We start from the raw sequence: 14,520 nt of genomic DNA, 5'->3' as shown, positions 1-14,520 counted from the left end.
TGGGATTCCAAATGTGAATGATGGAGCATCAATTGGTGCATGTTATGGTTGTGAAAGTTGTATAAAATTTTGTGGGTGAAGGGAACAAGAGGTATCAAGCAATTAAGTGTAATAATTAAATGAATTGAAGCATGAAATCAGAAATTATGTAGGGGACAAGAGTGATCAAGCATGGCATGGGAATCCAAAGGGAATTCTATGTTGTTTTGCATGGCAATGAAGGCAAGTTGGGGTGACAAATTTTTGGGTTGAGTTCTTCATCTTTTGGACCATAATTCTTCACATTCTTGGCCTCTTTAGTTCTCAAATTCGTCCATCCACTTTGGCCCAAATATGTGACATGCATTCCAAGCTCCATTTTGCTCCAAAATGCTCCAAAATGCATCTTCTTGCCTACTTTGTCCATAAAATCTGAAAACACACGAAAATGACTTTACACATTAAAATAACTAAGGAAACACGACATAAATGCACAAGAACAAGCCAACTAAGTCGCATAAATATGCTCCTATCACTCTTCCAAAGTTTTCCTAGGTCTTCCTCTACCCCTTCAGCCCTGAACCTCTGTCCCGTAGTCACATCTTCGAATTAGAGCGTCAGTAGGCCTTCTTTGCACATGTCCAACCCACTCATTCCTAATCTTATCCTTTCTCGTGAGCCCACACCTCCAACGAAGCATCCTCATCTCCACTACACCCATTTTGTGTACATGTTGATGCTTCACCGCCCAACATTATGTGCCATACAGCATCGCCAACCTTATTGTCATCCTATAAAATTTTCCCTTGAGCTTCAGTGGCATACGACGGTCACACAACACGCTGGATGCACTCTTCCACTTCATCCATCCCGCTTGTATTCCATATATTCTGTCTTTGATCGACTTAGGCGAAGACCTTTAGATTCCAACACTTCTCTCCAAAGGTTAAGCTTCGCATTTACCCCTTCCTGGGTTTCATCTATCAACCCTATATCGTCTGCGAAAAGCATACACCAAGGAATAACATCTTGAATATGTCCTGTTAACTCATCCATTACCAAAGCAAAAAGGTAAGGACTTAAGGATTGTTGATGCACAAAATCAGTGAGGACTTTGGTACAACAGAAAGTATTAAGTTTGTGACCTTCGCTAGATTGCTCCGATCATTAGTGTGGATAAGTATGTAAAATGATAGAGACAGGAGAGCAAACACAAGATGTACGTGGTTCACCCAGATTGGCTACGTCTACGGAGTAGAGGAGTTCTCATTAATTGTGAAGGGTTTACACAAGTACATAGATTCAAGCTCTCCTTTAGTGGGTACAAGTGAATGATTTAGTACAAATGGCATTAGGAAATATTTTGGGAGAATGATCTCCTTTTATAGAAGAGATTTCTAGCCTTGTTCTTACATTGACACGTGTCGTGTTGTGATTGGCTTCCGATGTTGACACGTGTCGCGCTATGATTGGCTTCTGATATCGACACGTGTCGCTCTGTGATTGGCCTCTTGGTTGGAGGGGAAGCTCCTCGGTTGGGGACTTGCAAGATCTAAGCCGCTGAGTCATCACGAAACTTCTAAGTACCGAAGTGTGGTATCGTCTTCACTTACCTTATCTGTCTCATAGGTAGATGGGGCATCTTCTCTGAAAGTACTCTTCCTCCGTCCAGGGGTGGTATCTTTAACTGGTGGAGATACACAAGGTAATGTATCAATTTCACTTGAAGCTTACTTGTAGTTTTAGGCTTGGTCAAGCACGATACAAACCATGTAGTAGGAGTCCCCTAAGTCGCCGAGCTACGGGATCTGCTAAAAGAGGTGACAGACAAGGTAAGCAATCAGTCCCAGATCAGAAGTTTGATTGCGAGTTCCGGTTGATTGTTCCCATTCTCCTTATCTTGCAGGCAGCATGAAGGATAAAGAGAAGAAAAGGAGAATAGATGATATGAGATACTTTTGCTTTTAAAGAAGTAACATTCCACAGGCTTATTCTTGAACTGGGCTGAAGGGTTTTCTGGTTACCTCCAGAGTATAAGGCCGACTGAAGAATTTGAGGGTCAAAACAAGTCCATCAAATCTAGAGTACGTTCGACCCTGTTGATATGGGATACTTTTGTTGTTAACAAAGTAGTGGAAGTATCGGCACGTGTTCTGTTACGCTTGTCTCCACATGCTTCCTTGTATCCTTCTCACTTGCCCTATCTGTTCCTCAGGCAGATGTGGTATCTTATCTGAAACCATAAGATGTTAAAGATGAGTACTCGAGGGAAATGCCAGGTAAGTAATCAGGTAAGGGGTTCCAGGCAGTCAGTTGCTGACTGGAAGCTTGATTCCAATTGCTGACTGATTGCTCTCTTTCTCCTTGTCTTGCATGTAAGAACAAGGCCAAAGGAAAAGACAGGGAAAAAGCATGATATGGGATGCTCTTACTTTTAACCCTGATGATATGGGATATTCTTGCTTTGGTGTAGCTTGTTTGCATGGGTATTATCGAGGGGAAAAAAAGTTGAGTATTTCGAGAGGCTTCGTTGGAAGTGCCCTCTCAGATATGAGGAAGGGTTGAGCATTTTTGCAGGTCTGCCTGTCCGTTGATGATGGAGGTCAACATATATAGGAGTCTCCCGAACAACAAGTAGTAATGCTATTCCTTTACCCTTCTTCGTCATAGCACTGTAGTGGGAGCTGTCAGCTTCATGTGTTTTAACTCTGTCAGAGCACTTTGAAAAAGTGGTCTGTGGTATCTGGAAAGCTGATGTTGCGTGTGAAGATTACAGACAAGCTTTATCCAAGGAGATCTGGCTCTCGAAGTTGAGAAAGCGATGCCTCTTCGGTTTTCGAACAAGCGATCCTATCGGGGATCTGGCTCTCGAGATTCGGAGAACGGTGCCTCTTTGATTTTTAAGAAAGTAATCCTGTTGGGAGTCTGGCTCTCGAGATTCGGAGGGCGGTGCCTCTTCGATTTTGGAGCAAGAAATCTTGTTGGGAGTGTTTTCTCGAATGTGAGTAAAGGTTGGGCATTTTTGCTAGTCTACCTTGCCACGGAGCACAGAGGTTGACACACAGGGACTTTCCAATTATCCAGCAGTGGTGCTGTTCCTTTACCCTTGTGGGTAATAATATGTGATCGGATCATATTTATATATATTTTTACTTCGAATTCACTCGTCTTTTCTTAGTTAGTTCCTTATATTTTTGAGCTATTTACGTTATTTTTGTGTTTATAGGATTTGTTATGCAAAGAAAATAAAAATAGAACAAGTGAAATTTTATGTAATAAATTCGTCAAAACTGTCTGTGTAGATCAGCTTTTAAATTAAATTAAAAAAAATATATAATAATGATAAGTCATGATGATGTTTGAAACATCATCATGATGGTTTTGTTTTGTAGAAGAAAAGAAAGGATCGGATGGAGAAGAAGAAAAGAAAGGAATAAAAAAAGAAAAGAAAGGAATAAAAAAAGAAAAGAAGGAATAAAAAAAATTAAAAGAAGAATAAGAGGAGTCCACACGGGGGACGGAAAAGGGAATCCAAGAGACGCAAGGGGGATAGCGGGGAGAAGAAAAGAGCTGCTTGAGCAGCGTCAAAGAAAAGAAAAAAATATTAAAAAAAAGAAAGGAAGGAGCAGCGGAAAAAGACGTGAGGCAAGCAAGGGAGATAGGCAGAGAGAAGGGGAGAGGCGCAGGAAGAGTGGGGGAGAGAAGAGACTGGCAGCGTGCAGGGGACAGAGGACGGGACAGCAGAAAAAGCACAGAGGCTTGCCAGCGCAGAAACGCAGGGAGAGGGAAGTCAGGGAGTGAAGAAAGCTGCAAGCTGTTCTCTCTCTCGGTTTAAACTTTCCAAACTTCTATTTTATTTCTGTTTTAATAATGTGTAATTAAATTTATCTTGGCTAGAGGTTAATTCAAAGCCATGAATATATTTGTAATATGAATTGATTACCTTCGGTTGTGATTTCATAAGTTGTGATTTCAATTTACTTATCCGTTCGTATAAAACCTGATTTGTGTATGTTGGTTGAGAGTGCACGCTTAATTTACATGCATGAATTTGATGCTAGAATATAAGTGAATTTCACCTAATCGTTATGAATTTATATTCACAAGTAGTGAAGGTTGTTATCCACAATCGTGTTAAGTGAATTCTTGGCAAGAGTATCATGCTTTTCATAGTTACGAATGCCTCGTCAATGCTTATAGTTTTCACAAAGTCTAATGATCTTTGATTGTATCTCTATTGTGCTTTTCACGTATGGGACTTTTGAAGAATGTTTTGAATTGTTGTATGCGTTTTCCCGTCCAATTCAATAACTTAAGGAAAACTTGAAGATTAAAAAAGTGTTGTTCACGGTTAATCTGAAGTGTTGAGATTCACAACTTATTGAAAGAACAATTGAAAATCAATTTAGGTTGCATATGTGTCATGTGTGGAGAAAAACCCTCTAGCTAGTCCGTCATTTATCATTTTACCTTAATTTCATGTTTTTGTCAATTCTGTAATTTAATTAAGTTTAATTTACTTCTAGTCAAAACCAAACACCCATCCATTATTAAATTATATTATTTATTTAGTTTTCTTTATTGTTAGGCTTTTAATTTAATTTCCATCCATTTCAGTTCCTAGTGTTTAATTTAATTGTTTTCATTATTTTGAGTCATTTTAAGTGTGTTTCGAGTTATTAGAGTTTTTAGCCTAGTTTTGTGTCCTTGAGTCTTATTTAATATTTTTAAATTAATTTAGAATAGATTAGCAATCCCTCCTAATCCCCGGCCTAGAACGATACCCTACTTACATCTATACTACAATTGTCAAAAAGAGGGTTTAATTTGTGTGTCAAGTAAATTTACGCATCAAATTTTGGCGCCGTTGCCGGGGATTAGTAACTTTGCTAATCCTTTTATTTTTGTTTTTGTTATGTTTATATTGGTGTTTGTGTATTTTACTTTTGATATTTGATTTATTTTTCTTTCTTTGATTTTAGGTTCAAATGGAGCCGAGGGAAATTTAAAGGAAAGATGCGTCCGGCTAAAGACGTTAAATCAAGCGCTTCTTGGGAGGCAACCCAAGCATTCAACGAAGGGAGACTTTGGAATCGCTAACCCAATCAGATTTGCATTTTTACACCCTTATCTTTAATGCTTTCATTTTGTCTTGTTTAGTTAGTTGTGTTATTTGTTTGATTTCTGTGAGTTTGTGTTATTTAGTTTAAGTGTGGGGGAAGGTTAACCAAAGTCTCTTTACATTAATTTACATATATTTACATATATAAAAAAAAAAAAAAAAAGATAAAATTTAAAATTAATGATAAAAAAAAAAATTAAAAAAAAATTACAAAAAAAAAATTAAAAAAAATAAAAAAAAAAAAATTTAAAAAAAAAAAAAAAAAATAATAATAATAAAAAAAATAAAAAAAAGTACAAATATTTTACAATGATGTAAACTAATAGTATTCATTGGTCGGGTGGTGCTTCAGTAGTAGGCGGGGCTTCAGCAGTCGGCGGGGCCACAGAAGGAGGAGGCGGCAGAGGTTGATCAGTTGGAGCTTCACTACGCGGTGCCGCTCCAGAAGACGAAGGCAGATGCGGTTGGAACAAACCCACAAACCTCCGATGATCAAGTAAAATTTGACCATCGGTGTCCTGCATCTGGTCAATCTTCCTCTTCATGTTGGTAGCATAGCTGTGTGCGAGCTTGTGCAATTCCTTATTCTCATGCTTGAGCCCTTTAATCTCTTGCTTAAGACTCTGTATTTCAGCCACCAAGGATTCAACGTGACGGGTTCGGGCATATAGGCGTTGGGCCATGTTGGATACGGAACCCGCACACTGCACGCTAAGAGCCAGAGACTCCTTAACCGCCAATTCATCAGACCGTCTAGCGAGCAGTCTGTTATCTCTTGGGGTGACAAGGTTCCGGGCCACCACCGCAGCTGTCATATCATTTTTTATCACCGAATCCCCCACGGTAAGGGGACCGGTAGGGGATATGAAGGATGGCCGCCATATGTTGTCTGGTGAAGGCGGAGCTGCCTCTTCACCAATGTTCAAGTCAAAACGACGATCAGAAGGGCCAGACATTTTTCAGAGGTGGTAAAGAAAGAAGAGAGTCGGAATGATCAAGATTAAACAAGTGCAAGAAGGGAGTGTTTACAGGAGGGTACTCAAGTGTGTTGTGGAACAAAATTAACGCCTCTATAAAAAGAAGAAATCAAAGAGGCGCTCCTCAGAGAAGCGTCCTCTCGCAAATCGAAGAGTCGGGGCTCCTTTCTCAAAAGCCGGATTCTTTTCTCAAAAGAGGAGTTTCCGTTCTCAAAAGCCGGATTCTTTTCTCAAAAAAGGCGTTCATTTCTTAAAAGTTGGGCTTGCTCAGAAACCACGAGCCGAACCCCGGATTTCGCAAGATCAATTCGTCCAGACGTGTTGTCACCCGTCACACGCAAACTCAGCTCTGCGAAAATCACGGGCAGTCTGTCGAAGTGCCGATTCCAACCATCTGTCTCTCTCAGCCTAGTCAGCACTTGTCACATGCAACTGGCAGCTTTGCGGAAATTACGGGCAGCTTTGTCAGAAAGCGCGTAATTTGTATTCTTCACCCATCCACCGGCTGCCGACACTAAGTGAGAGAACAGTTCCGGTTGTGAAGACAAGTCCTATAAGTTTCTACCTTCGCCTTCCACAGCAAAAGCACACTCTCTCAGCACACCCTCTCAACACCTCTTCATCTCCGAAAATGCATTCCCAAAGAATCCTCTCGAGTCACTCTGTGTTCCTCATTCCTTGGGATACTCCTGCGAACAACCCATTCAAAGCAAAAGTATTTCATATCATAAAGGTTGAAAGCAAGAGTATCTCATATCATGCTTTCTCCATGTCCTTCTCCTTGTCTTTGTTTTCCGACAAGGAGAAAGAGAGCAATCAGCCAGCATTTGGTATCAATCTTCCGATCTGGAGCCAACTGCCTGGAACCCCTTCCTGATTGCTTACCTAGCCTTGCTCTCGAGTACTCATCTTCATCATTTTATGCTTTCTCTTCGTCTACCACATCTGCCTGGGGGACAGTAAGGGAAGTGAAAATGATACCTCGAAGCATGTGGAGACAATTCAGCTAGGGACAAGGAGAAAGAAAGCAAGAGGTGGGCACTTGGAAAGATTGAAGAAAGAAATAAGGACCAACACCTTTCCCTCGTGCCTGCCCGTTGTGCAGAAGAAACAAGCAGAGAAGAATGCAGCTTGCACAATCATCCCAGCGGAAGGAGTCCGAACTGAGGAACTAGAGAAGCTGCCACATCTGCTTGGAGAACAAATAAGGAACTGCAACATAACCAAAGAGCAAAGCTTCGCCGTACAATATCATAAAATCATCACTTGCAAGTGAAAAGCTAAGTGTCACCCTGTTCAAGAGGAAAGCTGTGGAAAGTCAACAAGCACGACCAATGATTACTTATTAGTTTTATTCATTATCTTTTATCGTAATTTTCAATTTTTCGTTTGCAATTTTTTTTTAATTAATTTTCTTGCGTACTTAACTGAATTATTTCTTTTCTTTGCAGGAACTTTTGGTTATTTCCACCCTTGAAGTTGATTGCAGAATTTTAGCTTGGGGGTCATCGCTTGATTTTACTGCAAATTAGGGAAGTTTTCAGTCCAATTGCTTTATTTTTTTTTTTATTATTTTGTTTATTTTATTTATTTTTGCATTATAGTGTTTTCTGACATTGGGGACAATGTCAAGTTTAAGTGTGGGGGTAGAAATCTCCAGAATTTCATTTGTCTCTGTGTTGTTGTTTTTTTTTGTGTTCTTAATTAGTTTTGTTTTCTTTAAAAAAAAAAAATTAAAAAAAATTTCGGAAAATTTAAAAATCCAAAAATATTGTCTTGTTTCCCTTATTGTTTTGAATTAGATTTTTGTTAGTTTCCCGACCCAATGATATAATTAGATCAAATTTGAATCACGATTATCAAGAACTTAGTTAACATGTGTTTTATGAAATTCCTAATTCTCTTGTTAGTTTTGTACATGTTTGATCATCTTTGAAAAACCAAATGCACATAGCCTTGTTGATGTGAAACTAAAGTATGACTTAAAGCTTCATATGTGAATTTAGTGACCATATACATCCTATGTGAGTTTTTGAGCCGATTGAAAGTGTGTGCATTTTTCATACACTCCTATTCTTTCATGTGTGATGAACTTATGTGAGATACATCTCTAGAACTTGCGTAACGATCTTTCGAAATGTTTGTCATTGATTGCATGAACTTGGAAATGATAGAGGCATTAGGTTTACCACCATGGCCCAAATAACCATGTTTCCCAAAGAAAAATGATATCATTAGATTGCCAATTTGAGCCGTGTATGTTGAGCCTTTTATTTCTTATCACCAGATATGTCTACCCTTATACCTGAAACATTTTTCCTTACCCTTTCCAAGCGAGCAATGCGAAATTGTCTTATGAGAAACGTTTGTGAAGTACTTTGAAGGTGTTTGGCAAAAGAATAAGTGTGGGGGTATTTCATGTTTGTATAAAAAAAAAAAAAAAAAAAGGGAAAAAAAGAGAAGAAAAGAAAAAGAAAAAGAAAAATTGTACACAAAGAAAATAAAAAGTTGTTCAAGTTTCAGTTTAAGGGTATGGTTGGAGGTGCTAGAAGAATTGTTGGAGAGCTTGAGTTCTTATAAATCTAAAGAGAAAAATTGCTTGCAATGTAGCTTGGAATTTGTGTTTCCTATTCTTTCGTTTCAATAACCCTATCCCTAAGCCTCATTACATCCAATAAAAGTCCTCTTGATTTAAGTTTTGCAATTATGACTGTGGAGAAGTGATCTTTATGCAAGCTTATGGTAGAAATTTCACATTTGTTTCTTTGAGCGAAACACACTAAAACTAAACACATATGTGATTGAGTGTATATCCCGTGAGAAGGTTACTAGTTTGCATATGATGATTTTAAAAATAAAAACTTGAAATTGCATTAGCATGGCTATCTCACACACTACACTTCAAGGATGATTCAAAGATTACTGCTAATATTTGAATAAGGAAGATGAACTTGGATTAGTTCCTTGATGCTAGCTATGGTTCTTGATGATTTGTTTTCTTGAATGAAATTCTATGAGGGTCACATAGAGGGAAGCTAATGTTTTTCATGTTATTACTTTTTCATGTTTTCTTTGTTTTGCTCGAGGACTAGCAAAAGTTAAGTGTGGGGGTATTTGATCGGATCATATTTATATATATTTTTACTTCGAATTCACTCGTCTTTTCTTAGTTAGTTCCTTATATTTTTGAGCTATTTACGTTATTTTTGTGTTTATAGGATTTGTTATGCAAAGAAAATAAAAATAGAACAAGTGAAATTTTATGTAATAAATTCGTCAAAACTGTCTGTGTAGATCAGCTTTTAAATTAAATTAAAAAAAATATATAATAATGATAAGTCATGATGATGTTTGAAACATCATCATGATGGTTTTGTTTTGTAGAAGAAAAGAAAGGATCGGATGGAGAAGAAGAAAAGAAAGGAATAAAAAAAGAAAAGAAAGGAATAAAAAAAGAAAAGAAGGAATAAAAAAAATTAAAAGAAGAATAAGAGGAGTCCACACGGGGGACGGAAAAGGGAATCCAAGAGACGCAAGGGGGATAGCGGGGAGAAGAAAAGAGCTGCTTGAGCAGCGTCAAAGAAAAGAAAAAAATATTAAAAAAAAGAAAGGAAGGAGCAGCGGAAAAAGACGTGAGGCAAGCAAGGGAGATAGGCAGAGAGAAGGGGAGAGGCGCAGGAAGAGTGGGGGAGAGAAGAGACTGGCAGCGTGCAGGGGACAGAGGACGGGACAGCAGAAAAAGCACAGAGGCTTGCCAGCGCAGAAACGCAGGGAGAGGGAAGTCAGGGAGTGAAGAAAGCTGCAAGCTGTTCTCTCTCTCGGTTTAAACTTTCCAAACTTCTATTTTATTTCTGTTTTAATAATGTGTAATTAAATTTATCTTGGCTAGAGGTTAATTCAAAGCCATGAATATATTTGTAATATGAATTGATTACCTTCGGTTGTGATTTCATAAGTTGTGATTTCAATTTACTTATCCGTTCGTATAAAACCTGATTTGTGTATGTTGGTTGAGAGTGCACGCTTAATTTACATGCATGAATTTGATGCTAGAATATAAGTGAATTTCACCTAATCGTTATGAATTTATATTCACAAGTAGTGAAGGTTGTTATCCACAATCGTGTTAAGTGAATTCTTGGCAAGAGTATCATGCTTTTCATAGTTACGAATGCCTCGTCAATGCTTATAGTTTTCAAAAAGTCTAATGATCTTTGATTGTATCTCTATTGTGCTTTTCACGTATGGGACTTTTGAAGAATGTTTTGAATTGTTGTATGCGTTTTCCCGTCCAATTCAATAACTTAAGGAAAACTTGAAGATTAAAAAAGTGCTGTTCACGGTTAATCTGAAGTGTTGAGATTCACAACTTATTGAAAGAACAATTGAAAATCAATTTAGGTTGCATATGTGTCATGTGTGGAGAAAAACCCTCTAGCTAGTCCGTCATTTATCATTTTACCTTAATTTCATGTTTTTGTCAATTCTGTAATTTAATTAAGTTTAATTTACTTCTAGTCAAAACCAAACACCCATCCATTATTAAATTATATTATTTATTTAGTTTTCTTTATTGTTAGTCTTTTAATTTAATTTCCATCCATTTCAGTTCCTAGTGTTTAATTTAATTGTTTTCATTATTTTGAGTCATTTTAAGTGTGTTTCGAGTTATTAGAGTTTTTAGCCTAGTTTTGTGTCCTTGAGTCTTATTTAATATTTTTAAATTAATTTAGAATAGATTAGCAATCCCTCCTAATCCCCGGCCTAGAACGATACCCTACTTACATCTATACTACAATTGTCAAAAAGAGGGTTTAATTTGTGTGTCAAGTAAATTTACGCATCAATATGGTAGCTAAACCTTCAAAATTTATGTGTCTAAACTTTGTTAGTGCTGTTTCTTTGCTATTCTTTTACCTTTCTTAGTCATAGCGATTTAGTGGGAGCTGCAAGCTTCACGTGTCTAAACTTTATCAGAGATCTTTGGCAAAGTTATCTGTGGTACCCGTGAGCTATGTTGCGTGTGGAAAGTGGATGATTGAACAGTAAGATTCACGTGCTTTCTACTTCACCTGAAATCTTCGACAGATTGCCCGTAATTTCCGCAAAGCTGAGTGTGCATGTGACAGGTGCTGACAAGGCTGAGAAAGCAGGTGCCTCTTTGATTTCTGAGATCGGCCCTGGTGGTCTCTGAGCAGCCTAGCTTTTGAGAAAGCAAGCGCCTTTTCGATTTTTGAGATCGGCCCTCGTGGTCTTTGAGCAGCCCAGCTTTTGAGAAAGCAAACGCTTCTTCGATCTCTAAGATTGGCCCTTGTGGTCTCTAAGCAGCCCAGCTTTTGAGAAAGCAAACGCCTCTTCGATTTCTGAGCAGGTGCCTCTTCGATTTCTGAAGCTTCATCGTGTGCAGATTTTTATACAGGCTGGCATTAAGTTCCAAAGCACACTTGAATCTCCACCAGTAGAAGCTCCCTTCTTGCACTTCTAAGATCTTGATTTATCCGACCTCTTCTCTCTTTAACACCTTTGAAAATGTCTGGCCCTTCCGATTATCGTTTTGACTTGAACCTTGGTGAAGAGGCAGTCACGCCTTCTCCAGACAACATATGGCGCCCATCCTTCTTATCCCCTACTGGTTCTCTTACCGTTGGGGATTCTGTGATGAAGAATGATATGATCGCTGCGGTGGTGGCCAAGAACATTCTCAATGCCAAAGATAACAGACTTCTTTCCAAATGGTCTGATGAGTTGGCTGTTAAGGATTCTCTGGCTCTCAGTGTTCAGTGTGCAGGTTCTATGTCGAATATGGCCCAATGCTTATTTGCTCGAACCCGCCAAGTTGAATCATTGGCGGCTGAAGTGATGAGTCTCAAGCAAGAGATTAAAGGGCTCAAGCATGAGAATAAACAATTGCACAAGCTCGCACATGACTATGCTACAAACATGAAGAGGAAGCTTGACCAGATGAAGGAATCTGATGGTCAGATTTTACTTGATCATCAGAGGTTTGTGGGTTTGTTCCAAAGGCATTTATTGCCTTCGTCTTCTGGGGCTGTACCGCGTAATGAAGCTCCAAATGATCAACCTCCGTGAAGGAAATTTTGTGAAAAACATGTTCATTTAAGCAACATCTATATAGCATGCAATTAACAATTAAAGGCAGAATCATGCTTGCATGCACTCAAAACAAAACATTACCCATGAAATTCAAAGCCTAGTAGTTAGGTGAACCAAGACTCAACTCAAAACAAAGTGAGTTAAGAAATTTATACCTTTGTTGATTCCTCTTTGCATAAGCAAAGGATAATCACCCAAGAGATAGGGCCTTCATTCCTTGCTTCTTATCTCCATGGATTTGGATGTAAGAATTGGTTTCTCCAAGTTCTCAAAATTAAGAACCTCTAAGTCTCCATACCAAGGAAAGATTGATGAAGAAATGAGTGACCTAGAGGAAGTAAGATTGCTAGCTAAATTCCTCTAGGGTGGCCGGCCTCTTAGAGAGAAAAGAGAGCTTGTGTTCTCATCTTTTCTCCAAAAGAAAACCCTAAATGAATTTTGGCTATAAAGTCATATTTATACCTACATTCATTGGAGTGGCAAACTTGTAATTAAGTCCAAAATCCACTCCTTTATCAATATGGCCGGCCATAGGGTTTCATTGGCCTTTTTAGGCCTTTGTGAATTATTTGTCATTAAGTTGTCATACAACTTAAGTCAATGGGCTTGACGTTCGAAGCCTATTGGGCCTTGAGGCCCAAAACTAACCCGTGGTCTTTTAATGAACTTTATTCGTTTGATTAATTAACATATTAATTAATCCTTGCCATAAATACATAATTAAACCATTTAATTATCCTTACTCATCTCCATTGTTTCTTCAATCTCTACCTTACATGGTGTACTATCCATTAGGTTCCTTTTAGCGAGGCAGTGGGCGATTAGAACTCTTTCAAATCGATTGTGAATTGAAACTTACTTTCAATTCTCCCTTTAGTGATTATACACGTTTAGGGCTTCCACAAACCATGAGTGACACCTAGCAGTATGTCATGGTTGCCCAAGCTAATCAGAAGAGGTGGAGAACCTATTCAGTTTAGGATTACAATGCAATACGGTCTTTCTCTAATACAATACTCTTGACCACATTGTTTGGTTTGATAGTTTATTCATGTCTACTATCCAATGTGATTCATTTACTTATATGATTACCTTGAATGTGATTTGGAATGACTTCCTAAATCTTATTCATACTCTGGCCAGAGATTCTTAATCATACCATAGAGTATTCTCCCTCAAACGGTTTGAAGGTTAGAGATCCCTTGTTGCGCATTCACTTGCCTCCATGGCTAAGTGGCTTAACCCCAACTATTCCGTGGACACCCGCGAATGGAGTGACTTTGACATAATCAAAGATCAAGGACCTAAACACAAGACAACTATGATGCCTCAGGTCAAAGGACTACTTTGCATTATCCCAACCATGAGTTCTCATGTGACATGAGTATGAGAACTCTTCGTTGATTGTGTTCAGTGAACTCATTCCTTATTGAGCACCTACGTACTTGTCTTGGTGTTAATCACACCAATGACTCGAGACCAGTCACTCTCCATGAGAGAAGACACACTTAATGGACTGTCAATGTCCAATTGGCAATCCTATGATCAGGAACGTTTAGGATATGTATACGAAAGAGAATGGTCTCATAAATCTAACTTGTTTAAATTACATTCTCCTAATTACATATTCCTTGGACTTATCGTTTAAGCATATAACATTTATATGAGACGGCTTAAAACAATAATCTATGCCCTTGATATTAAACTAGATTAGTTTAACATGTGAAATGTCCGTAAAGTATCATCATATGATTGGGTTTAGGGCACATTTCCAACAATCTCCCACTTGCACTAGAGCCAATCAGCTTGGTCATAGTGATGATACCTTTTCTGGAGTCATTTCAAAAAATGGCTGAGTAGTAGTCCTAGACAATGGATATCTATATGTTATCCATAGAAGCAACCTTGAGAATAACGACGTCACCATTATACATGATTCTCAATCATGTGGTTCAGTCTCTCATTTGAGTTCGGATCGTGATGAGACCTTGATTCCCTGGCTTGAGCTATCGCCCCATTAGTGTCGTAGTGTCTGTACACTAGAGACACTTTCTGGTTGGAACCGAATAGAGAGTTCATAAATGAACTTTCCCATCCAAACAACATTGTTGTAAGCTTATATATGGCAATATATTTTGCATTCACAATGGAACACACTAAAGTCATTACTTTTAATGTTTCCATCCAAATATCTCTTTTAGTCATAATAAAGAGATATCTGATTATCTCTTCATTCATAATGAAGAAACGTCCAATGATGGATTAGATTCATAATCTAATACATTTACACTTCCATTTCGTTACTCTCATTCTTTGAGGAATCTATCC

Source organism: Malus domestica, chromosome 13 (genome assembly GCF_042453785.1).
Source record: "Malus domestica chromosome 13, GDT2T_hap1".
NCBI classification, from domain to species: domain Eukaryota; kingdom Viridiplantae; phylum Streptophyta; class Magnoliopsida; order Rosales; family Rosaceae; genus Malus; species Malus domestica.
This window is presented reverse-complemented; position numbering follows the sequence as displayed.